General features: G+C 37.1%; 1 long non-coding RNA gene across 3 annotated transcripts; it reads right to left on the reverse strand.

The window, feature by feature from the left end:
- Positions 1 to 247: 247 nt before the first annotated feature.
- Positions 248 to 9,679, reverse strand: LOC309501570. Of its 3 annotated transcripts, none has more exons than XR_014206914.1 (4): positions 9,654 to 9,679; positions 4,260 to 4,500; positions 3,687 to 3,761; positions 248 to 3,555 (listed from the first exon to the last, which is right to left on the reverse strand). It is a non-coding gene; the product is annotated as an uncharacterized lncRNA (long non-coding RNA). The 3 variants fall into 3 exon arrangements; XR_014206916.1 differs by having other exon boundaries at positions 3,687 to 3,755; positions 4,256 to 4,500; XR_014206915.1 differs by having other exon boundaries at positions 248 to 3,761.
- Positions 9,680 to 12,642: the final 2,963 nt, after the last annotated feature.

Consider the following 12,642-nt stretch of genomic DNA (forward strand, 5'->3'; position numbering starts at 1 on the left):
ACATATTCAGAAAACACATACAAACGCCACAACAACTACATATTCAGAAAAATATTCTGACCCCTTGTAAATGCTACATGTTTTTATCTGGTTAATTAACTGATTTTAATGTGTTATTTAATCCTACTTATTTTGTATTATTAATTTTCAAATTCACTGCCCTTGTTTATAACAAGTTAATTTCATTAAATTAAAAGTAATTAGAAAAAAATAAGTTTAATTTAATTTCCATATACACTGTAAAATGAATACGCTATATCTACTCAATAAAATTGTGCAGATTACAAGCAATATTATTAATTAAATTTAACACATTAGAATTGAGTAATAATTAATCAAATTAATTCCTTAAAAGTTAACCATTTAAAAATGTTTAAACAAAAATATCTGAATAACAGACTGACGTCAAAGATGAATTAAGAACTCTTTATTTTGTATTGCCAACACTGCAGACACCTGGGGCCTATACCATGAAGCCGGTTTAGGTGGCTAGCCAGCTATGTTTCAGTTTAGTTTCCCCCAACCCTGGGTTTTAGGTACTATGAAAGTAGCTTGGCTTTAATCGGTGTTCGTTGCCATGCGGCTAACCTGCTCCGGGGCCGGTTATGTTCTGGATTCAAGATCTCAGACTGAAGTTTGACCAATCAGCTGAGAGCAAAGAAACATATAGGTGACGTAACTTATTCCCAGTGTCTGTTACAATGACTTCACCTTTTCTTCCAAATCCGGTGCTGGACATCTCAGCGCAAATTGTTTGACGAGCACTTCGTAGAGAAAGAGTTTTTAGCCAGACAAAATCCCCTTGCCTTTCCTGATAGTTATTTGTATGAAAGATACAGATTTTCCGCGGAAGGAATGTCTTATCTTTGCGAACTTCTTGAGCCGCACATAAATAATTTAACACGTCGAATTTATGCACTTACTGTAACGCAAATGGTATTGCGTTGCGTTTTTTTTTGTTGCAAGTGGTAGGCCTACATTCCTGCACGGTGGGTGACGCACAGAAGCTCGGGGAAAACACGGTTTGTCGAACCATTCGTAAGGTGGTCCTCGCTCTGCAGGAGTACATGAATAGTTTCATTAATAGTGTTCCCCGGACATTTATCGGCCATGTCCATAAAAGAGGGCTTTTATAAAATTGCCGGTAAGATATATTGATAGGGTGACATCACATGAACACATTTTTTTTTTTTTTTTTTTTTAAAAAGCAATTTGCACAAATGTATACTATACAATATAATACATGTTAAGAATTATTTTAAATCTTTATTATTATTCTGTTAATCTTATGATAGGATTCCCTAGCTTTCTTAGTAGTACAAATACGTTCTATATTTATGTAAAATTATGTGTATGTGTAGCCCATGGGTGTCCAAACTTCGGCCCGCGGGCCAACTGCTGTATGTTTTTATTGGCCCGCAGCCAGGGTCCGAAATTAACACCCGCCAAGCGCCAAGTGCGGTTAGATTTTCCGTTTGGCGAGTAAATCTCAAAAGGCTATCCGCCACACTGGCGGGTGAATGTTCATCATACCAAAATAGTAATTGCCTCTTGTAATGTTATTATGCCTGGAAATTAGTTAAAATCTCCTGCGAATCTAGAGCGAGCGAGCAAAAGCGCGCATGCAAACCGTGTAGCGAGCGCACGGCAGAGAGGGAGAGACCTTGCGTGTGTGTGTGTGTCTCTCTCTCTCTCTCTCTCTCATGCAGTGGTGACGCGTTCATATAAACGGCACCTAAACGCTGTAAAAAAATTATTATGACATTTTAATTGTTTATTAATAAACAAGTGTTTCTGTGTCAGCTGCAAAGATGAAGTTGACATTGACTCGCGATCTTCGCAGTAGTGAACGCGCCGGAGAAAAATTCATTTCTTACGGATTAGCCTATAGCCTACTTTTATTTAGTTTTGAATGGTTCTGTTTAAAAGTAGAAATTTCAAGCTTTCTGTAGATAATAGATATAGGATATTTCTAATTTGTTTAGGTCTGTGAGGCGAGTAGCCTAGGCTACCTATAGGCCTACGCTGAGTTTCGGTTCATGTCTGAACGTGTTGTGATTATACAAAATAATGAAACATGGATTAAAATTAAGATACAATTAATACAAAACGAAATTCGTTTCAAAGAGAGGCTTTGTGTTTTCTGTTTGATGTCTCTGTGAAAGTTTTAAAAGCATCCTTAATGGAGAACGAACGGTTAGGCTACATAACATGTTTTTTTCCTCAAATGCAAACACGAAATAAAAGACAAAATACTTTTTAAAAAGAAAAAAAATTGGGAAAAAATGTGGATTTATAGCTTTTGGAAAAAAATCTGGATGGATTAATAGCGTTTTGGAAAAAAATCTGGATGGATTTATAGCGTTTTGAAAAAAAAATCTGGATGGATTAATGGCGTTTTGGAAAAAAATCTGGATGGATTTATAGCGTTTTGGAAAAAAATCGGGATGGATTTATAGCGTTTTGAAAAAAAATCTGGATGGATTTAAAGCGTTTTGAAAAAAAATCTGGATGGATTAATAGCGTTTTGAAAAAAAAATATGGATGGATTTATAGCGTTTTGGAAAAAAATATGGATGGATTTATAGCGTTTTGGGGAAAAATATGGATGGATTTATAGCGTTTTGGAAAAAAAATATGGATGGATTTATAGCGTTTTATAGCCAGGTTGTACAGTATTGTGTCAATATGTCACCTCTAGTGTGTGGCCCGGCCCTTTGTTTATTTTTCTGTATTTGGCCCTCACTAAAAAAAAGTTTGGACACCCCTGGTGTAGCCTATGTGTAATATAGCCTAGCCTATTTTTATAATATATATAAAAATGTGCATGTAGGCCTATCATTTTTTATATATTATGAAAATAGGCTATAGGCTATATTACACAGGCTACACATACATAATTTTACATAAATATAGAACGTATTTGTTTAACTTACACATTAACAATCAGCAATCTTTCTCCAACAGTCTTCTCTTGCTTTGGCAGCAGAGACCGTATTGATCATAGCTTAAGGATCAAAGCCTGAGTTGACAGAGAAAGTTGATGAGCTGCATCATGGTACCAATTAAGACTGATTGCATCGGTTTGGTTTTGTCAACTCAAAACTAATCCTGTAACCTCGAGTTTGTTCAGCTACCTTCATGGTACAGGTCCCTGACCCACTAAGCAAAATGATGTCCAAAATACGTCTTTTCAACGTCTTTGTCACAAAAGCCGGACGTTGAAAAGATGTCCACGAGGAGCCAGAATGAAAGTTTTTATGACGTCTTTTTTTTGACGTGTTCTTGTAAGGACAGGTGGAGGGTCTCATAAGAGCAGGTGGAGTGATGGAGGGTCTCATCCATGGCACCATCTCCAGGATTCAGCTCTGGGCTCCTCATCCTCAGTGCTCACACCAGCCTGCTGACATTTCAGATCCTACAAAAATGCACAAAACCAGTCATTTTAACCGCACAATGTCATTTGATTTCAGTATTATTTAGAAGACAAAAGCGCTTTTTTTCACAAATGCCGCCATCATCTTCCCTCGCAGGTCCTGCTCCACCTCAAAAGATCTGCAGCAAATGCACAGAAATCAAGAATCAGAAAAGTGCTGTAATAGCTCTGTTTGAAATTACAATAATTAAAATAAACTACAACTTAATATTTAAATAGTTGTTGTTATTCATTTCTGTAGTATACTCACTCAAAGCCTTTGATGGCAGCATTCAGCTTCATGAGCCACTCTCCACCGGATAAACACACATCTGTTCATCTGACCCTGTAACATCCAGACAAGATTCACATAACTTCTGTGATTTATGAGCTCAACACTACATTTACATGTTGAGGTTGTTTTATCTTTTTATCCAACATATATGTTCCTCAATTTATCAACTACTAATGGACAAATAAAATAGATAACTTATGTTTAGTTACTTTATAGATTTGTTCTACATAATTAGCTCACATTCATCACTCAGATGTCTATTTCATGTTGTGATATTTCAAGATTTTCTTGTCAGATGTAAATAGACATTTAAAATAAGCGTCTTTAAGATGTATATGGTTTATGTAAATCCACGTTAGAGAAGTAACTTACGAGTGTCCTTACTGGAGCTCCCCTGTTAGCTAACGTTATACATAATAAAACGTGTTTTTACAGCAAAATCACAACTATACTATACTGTGTAACGTCTTTACACCTTCAACAATTCAACAGTTTACTCTACAGTAGTTCAACACATGCAATTTAACACAAGGAACCGTGTTTACTCACATTTGAAAGCACCCGCGTCGCTGATCTCTGCGATGTTTGATAATGACGTATCCTCTCGCGTGACCTCCTGGGATAGAAGAGTATATAGAGGCTTGTTTGAGATGAGCAAAATCTGCGCAGAACCGATCACCGGTGATCAGCGCGAGATGCATGCCGGTTAGAAATGTGTCCGAGTGCGGTCCGCCTTGCTCTGATGTCATGCTGACGTATGTCAAAAATCTCTCGCGAGCGCAAGGCACACCTTTTTTTTTTATTTATTTTTTTATTTTATTTTTATTAACAAATATCTACAGAACAAAACTGTTTGCCAGGGGTACACACATTAAAATAAATAAGATTACAAAGAGTATACAAAAAACACATTAGTTGCATAGAAATTTTTCTAGAATAGAATTTGTTTTTAAAGCCTTTGACTGTTTAAGATCATTGATGGTGGTGCTGTAATGAGATAGCTCTTGTAGAAATAGGTTAAATAATGGCTTGCTGTCAGTCCATTTTCTTTTATGAATGTGAAATTTTCCTAAAAATAAAACAAGTTGTACAAAGAAAATCAAGTCCTTTTCCAAATTAATGTCCTCAAAGTAAAGAAGAACGTCCTTCTCCTGCAAATATAATGACTGTCCTGTTTTCCTTTCAATAAAATTTTGTACATTCATCCAGAACATTTTAGTAAACACACAATGATAAAACAGATGTTCAATAGTTTCTTCATTTGAGCCACAGAAATTACATGAATACTCAATATCAATCTTAAATCTTTCTAACGTCTTTTTTGCCGGATATATTCTGTGTATAATTTTGAAAGATACTTCTTTTATTTTATTGTTAAGACAGAATTTATTACTCATCAACCACATTTTTTTCCAATTAATATCCTTATAAAGAGATGTCCAAAATTTTTTAGCAGGAGGAACCGTAACATTTACCAAAAGATTTCTAATGTAATTACTTGAACATTTGTTTTTTGTAACGTCTACACTTCCCAGAAAAATATTGTTAACAGGAGCTGTCACAAAAAGCTCTGTTCTGGATCCAATCATAAGCTGCACAACATTCCTTGGAATAGCAGCAAAAACAATGTCATATTCTTTTGGTGTAACTGCAATATCAAATTTAGAAATAAATTCTTCAAACAATAACAATTGACCATCCGAATTCATAAGTTGTGAAACCAAAACAATACCATTACTAACCCAGTTTTTGTTGTACAAAGATCTGTTTTTATACTGAATACTCCTGTTATTCCAAATGTAATAATTTGTAGGTGAGAAATTATGTTTGTACACCAGTTTCCATGACAGCAGAGCTTGCTTGTGGAAATTAGCTAATTTTACAGGCAATTTATCAGGGTTATAGTCACATTTCAACACGAAGTTGAGTCCTCCAATTGAATTAAAAATGAATTTAGGGAAAGCATTCCAAATATTATCTTCTTCTTGAATTAACTTAGTAAGCCATTTAATTTTAAATGTGTTATTTACTGTTTCAAAACAAAGAACCTCCAGACCTCCATTTTGTCTTGTGTTACATAATACCTCTTTTTTAAGATAATGACATTTATTTCTCCAGATGAAATTGAAAAGAATTTTATCTAGTTTTTTAAAGACTGTAGTAGGCATTCCCAAAGCCAGAGACACATAAACAGCTCGTGATATTCCTTCAGCTTTGGACAGTAAAACTCTGCCATTTAAAGAAAGATCCCTCATTAACCACATGTTAAATTTTTTTGTTATTTGCTCAACTATTGGGTCAAAGTTTAAGTTGTTACGGGATTTTTCATTTTTATCAATAACAATGCCCAAATATGTGAAGGTACTCTTCACAGGGATATTATTTATCGACAACATATTGCATTCCTTTAAAGGTAATAACACCGACTTACTTAAGTTCATTTTAAGTCCCGATACTTTTGAAAACGTCTCTATACACTGAACCACTTTTGGAACTTCATATTCATTAGCTAGAAAAATTGCTGTATCATCTGCGAGTTGTGATAATTTAAATTCTCTATCTACTGCCGTGATGCCCTTGAATGAACTTTTTTTAATGTGTACAGACATAATTTCAGTAACAAGAAGAAATAAAAAGGGACTCAGAGGGCACCCTTGTCTTATACCCCGATGGATGTCAAATCTTGGGGTTGTGCCATGGGCCAGTCCAACAGAGCTATTACAATCTTTATAAAGTGTATTGACTGCTCTCAAAAATCTGTCTCCAAAACCAAAAACCTGTATAGCCTTAAACATAAACTGATGACTAATCGTGTCAAAAGCTTTATAAAAATCGACAAATAAAACAAAACTATCATCTGAAATATAATCATTATAGTCAATCATGTCCAAAACTAAACGGATGTTATTACAAATATTTCTCCCAGGCATAAAACCAGATTGTTCCTCCCCAATAAGATCATCTAATCCTAATTTTAATCTTTTGGCAAAGATCATTGCAAATATCTTTGCATCATTGTTTAATAAACTAATTGGTCTCCAATTTTCGATACTTAATTTATCTTTCTTAGGTTTAGGAATTAATTTAATGAGGCCTTGACGAAGGGTGGGTGGTAATTCTCCTTTGTCTATGGCTTCTTCAAACACTGCAACTAAAAATGGGGCTACACTTTCACCAAATATTTTGTAAAATTCATTTATCAAGCCATCACTACCAGGAGACTTATTATCTTTAAGGGAGCCAATACACCTTTGAACCTCTGCTAAACTGATCCTCTGGTCACAAATTGATTTAAATCCCTCATCAATACCTCTAATGTCTTTTTCAATACCTTTGAAAAATAAGTTAGTGTTATCTACACTTTCAGTGTTAGAAGTAGCATATAACTTTTGATAAAAGTCAACAACATGTCGCGATATAAGATTTTGGTCTTCACACATCTGGTCATTAATTTTAAGTTTAGAGAGGGAGGATAATTCATAATTCCTTTTTTCCAGATTAAAAAAATATTTTGTACACTTTTCCCCTAACTCTAGCCATTTCTTCCTTGATCTGATAAAGGCCCCTCTGGCTTTATCTTCATAGATTTTGTCTAATTCGAGTTGCAATGCTGCCAATTCTCTAAGTTCCCTTTCAGAAAGATCTATTAATTCAGATAATTTCACAATTTTGGCAATTATTTGTGTTTCATTTTCTCTTTTGGTTTTGGCAATTCTCTTTCCAGATATTATAGCTAAATTCCTAATTTCAAATTTCATTAATTCCCAACAATTACCTAAATTATTTATTGTATTAGCTTGTCTCCAGTATTTATCAATAATGTTCTGTGTTTCTTTCTTAAATTGTTTATTTTGAAGTAGTGTTTTATTTAACTTCCAATAATCTCTACTGGAGTAAATTATAAATGCAGCCATGTTGACCTTGATAATAACAGCACGGTGGTCAGTAAAAACTGCAGGCTCTATTATAACTGAATCTACTCTATTTTCAATATCTGATGAAATCAACCAGAAGTCTAAACGAGATTGTTGAGATCTATCCTTGTTTGACCAGGTATATGCCTTTTGATTTGGGTTTCTGTGTCTCCATATATCAATAAGGTCCATTCTATTACGAATATTGTTTAATTCACACGCACAATTGTTCTTTGGGGGCCATCTGTCCACAGTATTATCCAAAACAGTATTAAAATCCCCACCCCAGATAACCTTGGCATTAGGGAATGATAATAGCAGCTGATTTATTTTGTCTTCTAACATAGAAAATAGAGTTTTATTAGTTTGTTTATTGTTGGATGCATATATATTAGTAATGACAAACTGGAAGTGATCAATATCCACAAGAAGAATTATCCACCTGCCATTTTTGTCTGAGAGATACTTGATAATGTTACCTTTAAATTTTCCCTGTAATATAGCTACTCCTGCCGATCTGTTACTACCAAATGAAAACCAAACATTCTTCCCCCACTGACTCCTCCAAAATGAAACGTCATCTTCTGAAGCATGGGTTTCCTGTATAAAATAAAAGTCAGCACCTTTGTTTTGACAGTACAAAAATAAACATTTCCTCTTTAACAAGTTTTTGATACCCCTGGCATTTACAGTAAGAATAGAAATTGACATTAAGAACAAAAATAACCCAAAAAAAGTAACTCTGAACAAACTTTTAGTTCCTGAGCTTGAGTATTAACTGAAACTACAAGAATTACTGCACTTGTATATATCATGCCATAACAGAATATTGTGTACTTCGTAAAACTGATACATTTAGAATATAAACTTGTTAATATATCAGTACACCATCTTTCCACACTACACTTTACCTGTCACATCATTTAATTTCTTTACCATTCACATACGCCCTATCTCCAACAAAGTAGGCTTTGTCACCCTTCTTCCTAGCTGCTTCCACCATTGGCCATAGACGACTGCGGGTGGCTCGATCAGCCGCGGTCAGATCCTCTTTGAAGTGAAGTCGGTTGTTCTTTAGGTAGTTGTTTGCCTTGGAGCCTTTCCACAGCACATCCCTGGCCGTTCTTGATATGAACCTGATGATCACTGGGCGCGGGGGCTGGTCTTGTCCTCCTTCCTTGGGTCTCCCGATTCTGTGAGCTACATCCACCGCTGCAACAACCATCTCAGCCTCCTCGGCAGGTAACACTGCTCGACAGATATCTCGAACTTGCGATCAGACTTGGGCGTCCCCTTTTTCAGAAACACCGTGCAGACGGAGGTTATGTCGTCGACTGTAACGATCAGACTCATTCACCTTCTGTTCCATCTCGTTAACTTTCTTCTGGAGCAGATCACACTTGTTTTTAAGAGCGACATGTTGATTTTTTAAATCGACGACTTCTTGATGGCAGAAATCCAGAGACTTTTTCAAACCATCAATTTGGACGGTGTTGTAATGAACGGCTTGATCGGTTTTATCCGCCCTTTCATTTATCTTCTCTATGACGGCTGATATGATTGTGTTTTGTAGCTCATACAGTGACGGTTTATCTTGTGAGTCAGATCTACTGTTTTTGCTTTTTTTAGCTGTGTGCTTCACTGGTGTGTTCGGAGAGGAAATACATTCTTCCCCGGAATTGCTCACGCAGGCATAAGAATGCATCTCTTGAATATTACGTTTTTCTGTGATAGAAGCACACTTCGTAGTTTCCATCTGACACAGTTCCGTTTTATCAGTTTCCATCGTTAGCTTGTACGTTAGCTAATGCTATATTCCCGTTGCTCTGTAATACTTCAGTTGCTGATTTAAACAGAGATAAATTTTGTGACAGTTCTATTTATCTTCCAGAAGTATTCTCTCACATTGGATGGCAATGAAAGAGGTTCAAAAGAAAATTTGTGCAGTAATTCCTATAAAAATCGGCTGACTCGTTAACGTACGTGTGGACCTGTCGCCATCTTGAGCAATCTCCTCCGCAAGGCACACCTGTCGGATTCTGCAGTCGAGCGCAGTAGACCTTTTACGCACTTCCGCATTTTTCGAACGGAAATACGTCAATGAAGTGTATTAGAACTTCCTGTTATCATAGCGGCAGATACGAAAAATGTCAGAGTCGAAGAGTCGCAGCTGCGTACATAATGCAAATATGATTACATTTCATGTATGTTCAATGTTATTTTATTATATACGGTAGGTATCAAAAAAGAGGACATGTCTGGGAAAAAGAGGACGTCTGGTCACCCTACTTTCAGTAAAATAATAGCAAGTGAAGAAAGTGCCGCAACCGCAGCAAGAAGAGTGAACATGCAAGAACGGGCAACTTTTTGAACTTTTGCCAACCGGCACTCTGTCTATAGTCAAACCTCCAGTTTGTGAGGCTCCTCGCTCTTTCTCATTGACCTGAAGCATCTACCTCTCACTACTACCTGACCCTGGAGTATATTTGATACTATAACCACATGCAACAAGAAAACATTACATGTTAACTCACATAGAAATACACAACTTTACCAAACTACTGGTTGTTATGTTAATCTCATGCCATCTCACTTAAACATACACATGACATATTCACTGCGATGTGTTATTCCTTATTATATTACAAATTCACAACACCTAAGATTTACAGTTAACGTAAACAGAGTTATAACCGGTGATACGGCTTTGGCTAAAGCTAGCTAAAGCTTACCTTGGTAATTGTGGATAAACTCTTCGTGGAAGAATTTATATCCCTTGTCCAGTTTGTTCCCTTTAGTGGACGAATGCATCTCCACACTCTTCACCACATCGGCGCTGGTGAACTTCGGAAGACAACTCAGGCTCGTCGAAAACACTCTAGCTGCCATTTCTCCGCCAAAAAAACTCATACCGGAACTGGGTTTACGCTTCGTTGACGTATTTCCGGTTTTTGCGTAAATGGTCTGTTGCTCTCCACTGACTGCGCTGATCAAAAGCATGATGGGAAACGACTTGCTGACGACACAGCTTAATGTTCATTGGTTTAAACAACCGTGATGTATGACTCTGTCTGTGTGTTCCTACTTCCTACTACTTGTATTGCAATGATTTAATAAAGATAAAAAAAAAAAATAAAAAAAAAACAACAACCGTGATGTATTGTTCTCTTTTAAAATGTTTGATTTTAAAACTCTGATATCATGTTTTATGTATGTGTGAATATTCCCAAACTATCTAACAGTGCGATCTCTATGGATTATGCAATGTATTTTTTATAAAAAAAAACAAACAAAAAACACATGTCTGTATTAAAGAAAAAAGACTAATAAACATGTATTTGGAATGGAATTAAATAATAGGCTACTTTGGGTGTCTTGTTCATTATATTTATTTTCATATAAAAGCAACAGAACTTAAATTCCATCCAGTTTATTAGCAACACTGTGCACGAGCGTGAATCCCGCGAATCCCGCGATATCCATCTTTGATCTCACAGCTGTCAGATCCACTGCGAGAAGAGAGAGCTGTCCGGCTTGCCTGCGCTTTTTTCACTCCTCCCCTCACTGCCGCCGCCTACTCTCGCCTACATTTCAGGCGAGGCGAGGCGCATCTCAAACAAGCCTAATAATTTATTTGCCTGGCTAAAAGCGGCATCCACCTCCGACTTCCGGTTATTAGCGGCAGGTGACGTCAGCTGCCAGTGGCAGCTACTTCCTGCTGCCAGCTGGCGATTTTTCGCTGAACCCCCTCTCCGCTATCAAGTACGCCGCTGTTCCATTTCAGAATTATCGGACTTGCGTCCTCCCGTCCTAGGGAGTTCGTTCTCCTGAGTCGAACTTGTCAAGTCCGAAAGTTCTACCAAGGACTCAAGTCCGAACTTTGCGTACTTGGTATTGAGAAACGGCAATACATTCTCTGTTAATACTAATTTGCAGGTCATCGCACATGCGCAGAGTATAGTGCCTTCTTCCCGCGGTCTTTTCAAATTAGAGACCGAACTGGTTTACGATGAAGAGCAAACTTGTAAACATTAAACAGCCATGGACAATCAAGGACAAAACAGCGAAATCGGTAACTATTTTTGACGTTTTATTATGATCAAAAGGTAGACGTTTTTGTAAAAGATGCGGTAGGATTCTAATGTAAGCAGTGATTTCACGCGAGATACCTGTCCTAACTGAATTACATGTGCATCAGATACCTGTGTGTGTGTTTATAGGGGTTTCACGAGAGATACCTGTCCTAACTTGTGCATCAGATACCTGTGTGTGTTTACAGGAGTTTCACACGAGATACCTGTCCTAACTGAATTACATGTGCATCAGATACCTGTGTGTGTGTTTACAGGGGTTTCACGAGAGATACCTGTCCTAACTTGTGCATCAGATACCTGTGTGTGTTTACAGGGGTTTCATGCGAGATACCTGTCCTAACTGAATTACTTGTGCATCAGATACCTGTGTGTGTTTACAGGGGTTTCACAAGAGATACCTGTCCTAACTGAATTACTTGTGCATCAGATACCTGTGTGTGTGTTTACAGGGGTTTCACGAGAGATACCTGTCCTAACTTGTGCATCAGATACCTGTGTGTGTTTACAGGGGTTTCATGAGAGATACCTGTCCTAACTTGTGCATCAGATACCTGTGTGTGTTTACAGGGGTTTCACGAGAGATACCTGTCCTAACTTGTGCATCAGATATCTGTGTGTGTTTACAGGGGTTTCATGCGAGATACCTGTCCTAACTGAATTACTTGTTCATCAGATACCCGTGTGTGTGTTTACAGGGGTTTCACGAGAGATACCTGTCCTAACTTGTGCATCAGATATCTGTGTGTGTTTACAGGGGTTTCATGCGAGATACCTGTCCTAACTGAATTACTTGTGCATCAGATACCTGTGTGTGTTTACAGGGGTTTCATGAGAGATACCTGTCCTCACTTGTGCATCAGATACCTGTGTGTGTTTACAGGGGTTTCACGAGAGATACCTGTCCTAACTTGTGCATCAGATATC

The sequence above is a fragment of the Leuciscus leuciscus genome (genome assembly GCF_965113295.1).
Source record: "Leuciscus leuciscus genome assembly, chromosome: 6".
In the NCBI taxonomy this organism is placed as follows: Eukaryota; Metazoa; Chordata; class Actinopteri; order Cypriniformes; family Leuciscidae; genus Leuciscus; species Leuciscus leuciscus.